Below are 13103 nucleotides of genomic sequence, written 5' to 3'. Positions count from 1 at the left end.
AAATGGCAATGTGTTATGTAAAAGAGACAAACTCTAAAGAAAAAAATAACTGACTCCAATCACAAGGAAAATTTTTCAAATCCATGGCCAGGCAAAAAGGAAGGAACCCAAAAGAATGTTAAAGCTTGTTCAATCCCCATATGTGCCCATTAACTTCACAAAAAGAAAACTGCTCCTAGTCATAGCCCTAACCCCTGCTGGTCATCTCACAAATGTGCCACTAGTCACACACAAAAGAACGTGGATGGCTCTTGTCACAACTTCTAGAAATCATGGTGGGAAGAAAGTGACTATGTCTACTGTGAACAATGCTCAAGCTACCAGTCAAAGGCTCTAAAGATTCACTTTCTTTGTTTCCTCCTGTTTCTTTTTTGTTTGTTTTATCTCAAACTAATTTGCATTTGTGGAAGAACAGCATTTCTGAAAGAGAAAATGTGTGGGTTTTTTTTTGTTTCATGACTGAAGGAGGAAGTAAAAAGTAGGGATAACTAGAAAAGTGAGGTGTCATAGAAGATCAACAAGTTGGAAACATAATTTAGAGCTATTAAATATGCCTTCTAAAAATATGGAAACATACTTTTAAATTCAAGGTCCTCTGTCCCTCAGAGGTTATTTTTAATTTGATATAGAATGTTTTATAAGTTATAAAGACAGCATAGAGAAGAAATGAAATTTGTATTCAGTACACAAATATACAGATTTTAGGTAGTTCTATCTCTCAATATCCTCAGTCAGGTCAGTTAATGGAAAACTAGAAATGTGCTTTTAAAAATGGGGGGGGGGATAAATTATAGTTGATGATGACCAAAAAACATCCAGATGTGAAAGTCTTGTTTTAGTAAAAGGCTCCATGGATGCCAATCCTCTTCCTAATCCATTAGACTTATACTAAGAGGTTAGCATGCACAAAGCATCATCTTTTCCATCCACAAAACTGCCATTAATTTATGATTCTATAGCTAGCAGAAACAACCTGGTTGCAAATTTATATGCTCTGGGCATCAAATAAACTAATTAAACCGATCTATACAGTAATTGTCTTCTACTGTTTACTGATTAAAAAGCCCTTGAAATAATGAGAATTCCTTTCAGTAGGAAGGCTTGGACCCATGAGCTATGATGACTATCCATGGTATCAGAACTCCTCCTGGAGGACACAAGGCTAAGAATCAGTAAGCAGTAAAATGCTGGGTCTCCCTCTCAGCAGTCACTGTCTTCTAAGTCTGACTCTGAGACAGTGTGACCTGTTTCAAAGCTTAGAACTCAGATTCTCCAAGGTTACCAAGAATATTCCTCAAAATTTCAACAGAGTTCAGAAGATTCTTTAGATAAATGTCTTACACAAGGGTAAAAGTTCTAAGGGAAAAGTCAGCTATAAATATAATCAAAAAGACTAATAGGACACTCACTGAATTTGTCCATAATCTATACTTTTTTTTCTAAAACATGTTTGCTTCTAGATCAAGGAATTCATGATATGGCAATAGCACAATGAGGAACATGAGAGATCACAGACAAAAAACAATGCCCAAAGTTTTTCAGAATGTATGGTTGTTATCTTGTATTCTAGGAATTCTCAACTACCAACATTTGAGAAAATGTTTTCCTAAATTTATAGTGAAACACAAAAGTGAGAGAACATTCTGAATACTTCCATAACATTCAGGGTCCTGGAATATTGAATAACGTGGGCAAGGTTTATCGAGTATTTTTTTTAAGTTTATTTATTTATTTTGAGAGACAGACACAGTGTGCATACAAGCAGGGCAGGGGCAGAAAGGGAGGGAGAGAGAGAGAGAGAGAGAGAGAGAGAGAGAGAGAGAGAATCCCAAGCAGGCTCCATAGTGTCAGTACACAGCCTGATGCAGGGCTCCATCTCACAAACTGTCAGATCATGACCTGAGTTGGAACAAGAGTTGGAAGCTTAACTAACTGAGCCACCCAGGCGCCCCTGAATAACTTGAACAAGGTTTTATATTCACTTTCTGTATGCAACTACTTCGTACTCAATAGTATGGTTTGCAATTATCATGTTAGAAAAAAAAAAGTTTTCACAACAACCCAGTTCAAAGATATATTTTCTGAATATATTCAGGGACACCCATTAATTACTTCACTACTATTTTCACCTTTTAACGAACGAAGAAAAGCAGAAGAAAAGCAATTAAAATGAATTGTTTGAAATAAAATTAGAGGTTGCTGCCTTATAAGAATGTCCTTAAGTTACTTAGCTTCCATTTTTTATGTATACCTGGAACTTAAGACCTGCTGAACTGTACTGGTATAATATTTTAAAATTTGTATAAATACCTACCAGGCTGAGAATGCCCACCAACTTTCAGCATATATTGAACCATTACTGAGATATCATCCTCCAAAGAGTATACAATGAAAATTCTTACATAGTCATTAATTGCAATTACCTCTTGCAGTAGAGTTATATCTCGTCTTTTGTAAGGTACTAATGCTCATTCGAAACCAAAATAACAGGTATTATTATTTTTTTTAGCAAAATTGAGGCCTTCAAATCATTAATAGTTGCTACTAACAAAATAACAAGCATCTTTTGCTTTATTTAGTTTTATTTAGACTGTTCTGTGTTCATATCCCTTATGAGCTCAGATTCATAGCCAGACAACAGTGGGCCAAATTAATGGTTTAAAGTGAAATACTATCATATCTCAATTATTTTTGTTTTAAATTTATATGTTTCTTTGGAATGCCCAAATGAAAATTATTCTTGTCTTTTGCACATCTATTCAGATTTTAGGAAAGTAATTTCTGGTGAATAAAAACAAACAAATTACTAAAATTCTATTAGAATTAATTTCTTCCTCCCTGGAGATTCAGTGTTTGGCAACAGGGTATCTCATATTTTCTACTTAATGGACCAATGTAGATGTTTAAAAAGTATCTGTGCATTATACAATAATGTCTGATTTGCCTCTCCCATGGGATTACTTTGAATATTAAGGAAGAGAAAGCACAAAAAGTTTTTTATAAATGATAAATGAATAGATTTTTAAAGAACTATTTACTATTATTTTCCAAGTCTGACATATGCAATGTACGAAATACATATTTATTAATTCTACTCCCTATTATTATCAGGTGTTTAATCATCAATATTGATATGCCAAGTCTATCTTCCTCCACTCAGCATGAGAGCTTCAAGGAAGACTCATCAGAGAAATTTGGACGCTTCAGCTGAGACTTGGCACTGTCAGTTCATCCTGGATGATATCAACAATGCGAACCAACAAAAAGCCTTCAAAATGCCTTAAATATCTAACAGTTATTACTTCCTGAAGCTAATGTAAAATGACCTTGAGACTCCTTTTTTTTTTTTAAATATCTAACACTGTTGCTCTGCAGAGCAGAGTGGACTAAGGCTGCCACCTTAGAAAGCATAGGGTAGAGCTCTGAAGACATGAGATATAGAAAGGTATTGGAGGAACCTGAGAAAATAGCCAAAGCATGAAAAAATGCTTAGGAAGTTGACCCTGGGCAGCCAAAGAGAAGTCTAGGTCACATGAAGTCTAGGAAGCAAAGGGGACCACAGCATGAAGCAGGGCTCCTGCGTTTGATGAGAATTTTGTGCTCTGAACAACAGCATCCTATTAAGAGGGAATAGTAGAAATGAAATCCAGCTCGTTATTCTCACAGTCTTGTCCTCTGAAGCTGCTCTGTGTTCTCCCTGGACATACGTTTTTCTCGATATGCTCCTCAGTCTGTTCGCCTAGGAGGCTGCTCCTTACTCAGAAGGGAAAGTTTTTTTTCTAATTCTTCCAGCTAGAGAGAGAGCATTTTATTATAATTTGCAGAAAAGTACAGTATAGATTGCCAGTGGCTCTGGGCTGAAGACAAACTTGGTAGATTAACTTATTGTTTCCAGGGAAGGTGTTTCCCTAAAGGAGGTCTTCTTCCTAAAGAGAGTCTATGAAGTTCTTGCTAAGGACATCCAACAACACTGGAGGTAAATGGATTGTGTGTATCAAATTAATTCCCAGTGAAACTATAAAATTCTACTGTGGTGCTTTGAAAGACCCCAGATATCACAGGCTGGGGGTAGGGTGAGGATAAGAAACATGTTAAAGACCATCAGAGAGGGAGAGATAAGTAATATTTTTTTTTCGTTCATGTGTCTTTCTTAAATGTGTGTATCATGGAACTAGCTATACGTTAAATGATGACAGATGCTACATGATTTTGACTACTGTAGACAGTGCTAGCAGTGTATATACTGCATGCTTGCAGAGTGCTTATTGTGAGCCAGGTACTGTCTTAAGCACTTTACATTTAATACCTGATATAATTCAGCATTCTTATAAGGTAGGTACTGTTATTATTATTCCTGGTTTGTGGATAAGAGGTAGACAAAAACTGAGTTTAAGCAACCTGATGATAAGTCACACAGGTAGGGTTGGGATTTAAATCCAACTAATCTAGCCTAACCCCAGAGTCTGTCCTCTTAACAACCTTTATGTTATTATAAATAAATATTTTACAAATAAATGCATGAATAAATCATACAACAGAGTAAACTCAGAGAAAATATTATGTTATCTTAAGTACACCAAGTTGACATTAATTTTGGTCTCTAGAAAAATTTCAGTCAGGTGCCTAATGCTTCAAAGTTGTGCCCCCTGAGTTACACTTGAAATATAGACAATGAGAAAGCTGTTATAGCATAGTGCCTCCAAATGCTGTGATGAGAAAATATAAGTAGCTATGAGAACATAAAGCTAGGATGCCCCATCTAGTCTTGGGTGCAGGAGTCAGGAAAGGATTTTTAAGAGAAGGGAATATCTCAACTGAAATGAGATCTAAAGAATGACTGAGACAAAAAGGAAAGAAGGATGTTCTAGACAGAGATAATTCCAAGTATGACAACCAAGTAAATAAAAAATAGTAGAGTGCACCTGAGGAACAGAAAAAGGAAATATTCCATATAGTTATAGTGGAATACAGAATATGAGGGAGATGAAGCAAAGGATAAAGTTTACAAAGAACAGGCAGCAAATATTACAGGGGCTGAGAAAACACCAAGTGTGGATTTTATCGTCAGGGTTCAGAAGTCAGTGATGGATTTCATGTGGGGCAGATCAAAGAAGTGATAGTGTGATTACTATTTCATTACTGTTACTGGTGTGTGGAGAGTAGATTGGAGGGTGCCAAGGCTATGGACTAGGTGTCAGTTTAAGAGGCTGTTTAAGTAATTCAGGAGAGAAATTAAATATCACACATGGTGAGTTTGAGATGCCTGAAAGATAATTAAATGAAGATGTTTGGAAAACACTGAATTTTCAGGGATGGAGCTCAGCAGAGACATCTGACTTGGAGAAACTGATACAAGTCCTCAGTTGAAAGATAGTCTTCAAAACTCAGGAGTCAATAAAGACTCCCAGGATGAATGTAGAATGAGAAGTGCTTGCAAGTCAGAATCCTAAGGAATGTCAACATTTAAAGGCTGGATAAAGGAAAAGAAGTCTGAAAGAGGGAGCAGGTGTGCATTCTCAAAGCTAAGAAGAATGTGGTTAACAAAATTAAATCTGTCCAAGGTCAACTAATACAAATTTGAAAATATCCACTTGTAATTACCCCCTAAGGAAGTCCTGTGTGACTGGACTGAAAGGAGATTCCCATTGGTCTTGGACAAATACATAATGAGCTGAGGAGTAAGTACAAAGTGAAAAATTAGACACCTTTTCCACAATTTGTAGCCTTTAATAGGAAGAGACAGGGCAATAGCTGGAGAGTAGCCTGAGTCCAGGAAGAAACTGTTCCTTTTAAGACTGCAGAGATGTGAGTATATTTGAGTACTCATGGCAGGTAGTTGTTGAAGAAAGGCTGAAAGTACTGGAATTTGAAGGGATAATTACTATAGCAAGAACTCTGAGAAGTCAGAGAAAGAATCCAAGATCCAGGTCAGGGAAATGGCCCTGATCACAGGCAGATCATATTTGGTCAGCTGTAAAGGAATGAGGGAGGAAATAAGAAGGAGAATGCAGTTGAATGTGTAGATGGAACTCTAAGGAAGGTAAGAGATTTTTCATCTGATTGGTATAATTTTCTCCATGAAGCCAGTCAATTTTGGTGTACTTGGGTTCACCAGCACCTTCTTTATATTTATTCTTTGTACTTACTTATACATATAGCAAATATTTTTTAAAACAGTACATAGCCTAACATATCTCAATAACCTATAAAGCATCTATTATGGTACCTCGCATATAACACAGTTAGAAATCAATAAATATATGGTGATTTTTTTTAATTTTTTTTTCAACGTTTATTTATTTTTGGGACAGAGAGAGACAGAGCATGAACGGGGGAGGGGCAGAGAGAGAGGGAGACACAGAATCGGAAACAGGCTCCAGGCTCTGAGCCATGAGCCCAGAGCCCGACGCGGGGCTCGAACTCACGGACCGCGAGATCGTGACCTGGCTGAAGTCGGACGCTTAACCGACTGCGCCACCCAGGCGCCCCTATGGTGATTAATTTTTAAAATCATCTCATTTTATACTTGTGCTAACACCTGAATAAAGGTATGTTAAATAATCTTAAATGAAAATGAGTTCAAAGTTCTTCTAATGTATTCTTCTTGTGTCTATTACACGTAACAATTAAAGCAAATAAAACTTGGGAACCAAAAATATTAGTCCAACATTTCTATTTCTTAGAGGGCTAGGTTCCCTATTAACATACAAAGAAACAAATTTTATTGTTTGTCCCATGTAGTTTTATGTTTTAAAACAAGAAAAAAATTCAATGATATCTATTAAACTATGCTCAATAGATCAGTTCCTTGTTTATGTTTAAAGCCTTAAAATAAAATATTTCTCATTCCAGCAATTAGCATACTCACAACTGTATATCATAGCTTAAGCTTCAGTACAATAACCAAAAAACTGCTAGGCAAATGTCCCAATAAACATATATATGCTACCAAAAACTTCTGAGAAATGAATTTAAGACTAAATTTTGCTCACTCTTTATCATTTAAAAAGTGCCACATGATGAGAGCCCAATATGAGTTTATAGTTAAACAACTATATCATCAAATATTATTTTAAAATGATGCATTAAAAAAAAGCAAAAGCAATTAAGGCCAAGCTAGGCACCTGGATTCTGACAACTCCTCTGACATCAGTTGTAAATGCTGAAGTCACAAGTTTCTTACCTAATTAGAGTTTTGCATATGAAGTTTGAATTAGGCAGTTTTCATTCAAATCTCTGTCCCCTTCCTCTGCCCAACCTTTCTGAACTTCAAATCTTCCTTTCAACTTTTGCTGTCTGTAAGGAAGTTTAAGTTTCTGTCAAGAGCAAACTTATTTCCTTTCTTATTCAATTCATTATAAATGATGGAAATCATTTCATACTCTTATAGATGGCGGGTCTGTGTTTCTCTCAATTCAAGTTGGTTGAATTCTCCAATCTCAAAAGACTTTTAATTGGTCTTTAGGGTATCACTATACCACCTTTTACTTACATCTGACTTGCTGTCAAAAAATTCTGGGTGTTTAAGGTAAATTTGTTTAAGTTAAAACTATCTTCACAACATTTCAGTAAGGCTTTGGAGGCTTGTTACCAGTGTGGAAATGGTGGGGAAAATGGCTCACTGTTATATGAAATGCTAGGGCAGAGCCTGAAAGACCAGATCTCCAGATTGCTATACAGGTTATAGACACCTACTTTATAACATTTGGCTTTACCATGAGTAGCCTGATTTTGCTAATAAAAATAAAGAGTATTTAGTTAAATTTGAATTTCAGGTAAACAATGAATGAATTTTTAAGATAAGTATACTCCTGTGCAATATCTGGGATATACTTATACTAAAAATGATCCATTGCTTATCTGAAATTCAAATTTAAGCATCATAAATCCTATCTGGCAACCATAAATGTTCCTCATCTAAGAAGATAAATATTGACAACACTGTTTCTTTGAGTGATTCTTCTGGCCTAAACAATATTGCAAACTCAGATTTCCAAATCTCTACTAAGAGTTAAAATTAGAAATTTGCTCAGAATTAAACAGAACAAGTTCTCGAGTCTTCCAAGACGAGATATTTAATAACCAAATACCTGTCTTAGTAATTATAATTATTATTTTTTAAACATGAAAAAATAATTCAGGAAAACTTGACTCATGATAGCTTAATATCAATACCCAAAAGGAACTGGGGAAAATAGCCAAAAAACAATTCACTATCTCTTAGAAAATTGAGAGCTGCTAGAGAAACTGAGTATGATGTGAAGAAAAAATATACGCTAATATAAGATCAGCACACCAATCTAAGATTAAATATTATAGGTAAAGAGAAGCAAGAAGTAGGACACAGTGATAGCATTAGCTTTGCCCATGATATACTTATTATAAACAGTCTAGATCAACATGTTATTCTTAATGACCAGAGTTTGGAGCACCATACTGAAAGATCATCAGTGGCTCACAAACAAGAGAATAAGTAGTCTTCCCTGGGAATGTGCCTTGCCTCAGAGTCATTCAAAATTATTTTGATGACTGAATTATAGACAACAAGATAGCATGAAGGAACGTTGACAAGAGTTACTAAAAATAATAAAATAAAATAAAATAAAATAAAATAAAATAAATAAAATATAAAATAAAATAAAATAAAATAAAATAAAATAAAATAAAATAGAGGAAGAAAGAGATCAGGCTGAATTTCTAAACCTGTCTATATACTGACAAAAGGTCAATTCTAACAAAATGATCTCAAAAGTTTCAAAGCTTGGATCAGAATTTGCCAGGGAAAAATTACATAAAAATACTTCACTTATAGACATTGTATCACTGGCCAACAGACCCGACCCATATTCACAAATCCAGGGAATCTGCTAACAAACTTAAAAATAGGGTTATTAATAAACATTAATTGAGTTACAAGATCTTTCTGACAAAACCAATTTTAATTGAGGAATAAATGGGAGATAATTTGAAACTGCTGTTTCCATGATATTGAAAGGAGGCAGTATTAGTGTCCACTTAGGTTTGGATTTTTCTATTCAGCCTATTTTAAGTCCAAGCTGCCAGTCATAATAACCTTAAATGATTCTCATGATTTGGGCACAGCCCATTTGCCCACTTTCATATAGAAATGCAGTTATCTAAACGGGCCAATTTTTTAATGTGAGCAATATTATGTATTCCTTCTCTTATATATTTGAACAATAAAATAAGGAAAATTCTGGTTGGCTTGAGAAGTGCAGAAAAATTATGTAATTTTAGAATTGACCAAGCAAATATAAATCGGTAAGCAGCTAGGCCACTGCAGATACAGGAAAAAATTGTTTAAGAACTATAAAGCAATGCATTCTCACAGAATTCACTTACGAAAGCAATATCTTCTCAGACACTTGTTTTATATATACTCAGCTGACTCCTTTTAATCTTGATGTGATTTCTAATTATTCTGTGACTAAAGTCTTTTTCTTAAAAAAAAAAAAGACAATGATGTTAACCTACCCCCCCACCAAAAAAAAATGTTAAGTAGGTATTTTTTGTTGTTACATGAGCCACATTTGTTCAAGCCGTTACTGTTACATTTTATATATTAAAACATCATTATCTGCTCCTTGAAGATTTTAGTGGTTTTAGGGCTTAGCTTTTAATTCTTAATACCCTAAAGACAACAGGCCTGAAAGGACAGAGCATAAAAGAAAGTACTTTACTGAAAGGACTTCTTAATCCGCATTTGAATTGTATTCAAAATATATAACAGTTTTTAGCCTTTTACACTTTTTATTTAAGTCACAGACCTAGTAGAAGAATATAGCAGTCTGAACATCTTTTCTTACTAAGACCTAAGTAAGTGTGTATCCTACACTGAGAAAAGGAAACACACATATGCTGAACCTCGACTTGGAAATGTTTCATAGGTTTGGATGTTTCTTTTCATTTTATGCTTCAGCATTCCAGTGCAATGTCTCTGTCCCTCTGATCACTTGTAAAACCCCAGTCTCTGTCACCTCTGACCAGCAATTAGGAATTGTGTGTGGTGGACCCTCCTACCCACTGCATACTCAGTCCTTGTTTTCAGTGTTAGCCGAGCAAAACGATATATCTTTATACAATAGGCAACCACTTAGGAATCAATTGGTGATGTTTTATTTCTTTTATACTACTTACAAAGAATTCAATTAGCTTCAAAGGAAAGAGGGAAAATATTTTGGGGTAAAAGTCTAGATTTTACCAATACTCTTTAAAATGAGGTAAAATTCCTATATTATATTAACACTTAAAAAATAATATTTGATCCCCAAACAAAGGCATTGCTTTTCTGTCCAATTTGATGTCTTTTTCATGCTGCCTCAGTGATGGCCAAATAATTGGTTGTTCACTTGTGTCCTTGTCTCCCCCGACAGTTCCACAGATGCCCTGAACAATGCTCCAAAGACTGCTTTCAGTAGGGGCAAATCCTCATTAATCATTCCTGGCTGACAGCACAAGGGGACACCTGCATCTGGTGCAGGAGCCCAGCCATAGCTTATGGGAGTGTGGATTAAAAACTAAACCCGTGAGAGGTGTGGCAGGCTACTTTTAACAGGAATCTGATAAACAACAACAACAGCACATATACACCAAATAACAAAAAACAAATCCTCTTTTGTCATCCTCATTTATTTAATATCTCAAACTGAAGCTGTGGTTCATGTTGCCATTAAAACACTGTTCTACTAAAAAAAAAAAGTATATCAGAGAACTAACCACACACAGGGTTATGATACATAGCTGCTAAATTCTTCATGCCTACATCATCCAATGTTAGCATTAAATACTGATGAACTGTCACATAATTTTCATTTAGAAATGACTGCAGTTTCAGCTTCCTATCTTATGGTGCTCATAAATATTTTCCCTACTATATTTCACAAGTGGAATGTATGAAATATATGAATTTTTTTTGAGCAAAAGCTCTTGTCCCTATGTGATCACTTTCTTTTATTGAAATAAATATGACTATTTTGAGGAATGGGCTAAAAAGTATCCTGGAAATACTTACAAGAAATTAAGTATATTGTTATGTACCATTAAAACTACTTTAACTTGCTTTTTCAACAATATAAAGTGCTTTTTAATTTCACAGAATACAAGAGTTTTCTTTCACTTGTAACTATTTTCCGAATTGTACCAATAGAACAGATCAGAAATAATGAGCCCTCCAATTCATATTTTGTAGCTTTTGTCTTAAGCAAAAGTATGTCTGTAAAGCATCAGAGCATTAAAAACAAAACAAAACAAAAAACTAGTAGTTAAAATACTTAGGGGACTCAGGGCAAACAATATATTGAAAAATTTTTAAGTGGAAATTATAAGCATGTTTAAAAACATGACAAAAGTATGTGATTAATAAAGTTTGCAGTTTATAATTCTCACTTTGTAAAAGTAGACAAGAAATTTCTCTATCATCAATTACAGAGTAATTATAACACTATGATAAATATAAAACTGAAAGGTTAACCAATGAATGCAACACAATTCAGAATTTCATACTGAAGATGTTTGATTTGGAAATATAATTGGGCTTTGAAGTTCTAGTTTTAAAAAATTATACATATATGTGTGTGTGTGTATATATATATATATATATATATATATATATATGCGCGAAGCTGCGTATTGGACAAAAGCTAACGGACCCCAACGTGAACATTTAGTTTACACTGAGTTTGGATATTTAGAATGATTCCAATATAAACCTTCAGAAGTTTTTAGAGGTAAGTAATATTGCAACTGTACTCTTCAAGTCACTATAATATCCCTTAATCTAATTATTTACAAAAGTACTTAATTTAAAAGAATGCATATGAAGCTGGCATGGAAGAATGGGGTCGATGCTGTGAAACAATAGCTTCATAATCAGCAGAGCATACAATGGTAGTAAATACTATTTGCTACTATTTAAATGCTATTCAAGAGATACTTCCTCTGTCTCCCAGAGGAATCCAAACTGCCGTTCTCTTCACCTTTGCCAGGGCCTGTCCCATGGCAAAGACATAACAGCCATGCAGAGGAGCTCTTTGGAGCTCTTTGCCCAAGGTTACGTTTCCGTCCTTTGTGGATGCTGCTAGTAGCACCTCACAAGCAAGGGCTCAAAACCTATTTGACATGTATTACACTTGGATAATCGAGTGTAGCAGCCCCATGTTCTGCTTAGAGATTCTTTTTAAATCAAAACTAAGAACTGCGGCATGTCTACTCTCCATTGGGAGCTGCAGAATCACAGCCTGGAAGTATCTCCCTGTGTATTCTAGGGAAATCTTGGAAATAAGAAACTAAGTGCTTCTCATACAGAAGATATAATAACTAAGGTAGTAAGGAATGGAAAAGAAAGGAGAAACAGAAGGAAGAAGGAAAAGAGGGAAAGAGAAAAAAAGGGAAGCTAATTATAAAATTCCTTACATCACTCGTCTCTGGGTACTCTGTGGTCCAAGTTTGTCCATCTTTCTTTCTTTCTTTCTTTCTTTCTTTCTTTCTTTCTTTCTTTCTTTCTTTCTTTCTTTCTTTCTTTCTTTTCTTTCTTTCCTTTCTTTCCTTTCTTTCCTTTCTTTCCTTTCTTTCTCTTTTTCCCCCCCCTATACACCACTTCAGTGTTCTCCATTCCCAGGAAAGGAAGAAAAGTAACTAACACTTCTTGAACATGAACTCCGTGGTAGGCATTTTCTATATGTGGTTACCTCATTTAATCTTTACAGTATTCCTGTAAAGTACATATTGTTCGCTCCATCTTGCAAATGAAGAAATGGAAAATCAAGGAGGTTAAAAAATATGTTCAAATCACAGAGCCAGAGTAAAAACATGTTTCAAATTAGACCTGTCCTCCTCCAAAGCACATATTCTTGCCACCTAACCACCTCATGGTTAGAATTCATGTCCAAATCTCTGGACTTGAGTCTAAAAATATCCATATGTCCAATGAGACAGATCCTCAAATTTGTATCAGATTTGCCCATTTCATTTGGTTTTCATGTGCCCATCACTCTATCCCACTCATGTTCAACTAGCTCCTTCCTTATTCATTCTTTATATCTCAGCCTCATGTCACGTCACCAGGATTATTTCCTAATTTCTTT

This window comes from Prionailurus bengalensis, chromosome B2 (genome assembly GCF_016509475.1).
Source record: "Prionailurus bengalensis isolate Pbe53 chromosome B2, Fcat_Pben_1.1_paternal_pri, whole genome shotgun sequence".
Taxonomy (NCBI): domain Eukaryota; kingdom Metazoa; phylum Chordata; class Mammalia; order Carnivora; family Felidae; genus Prionailurus; species Prionailurus bengalensis.
Note: the sequence above shows the minus strand (reverse complement) of the source record.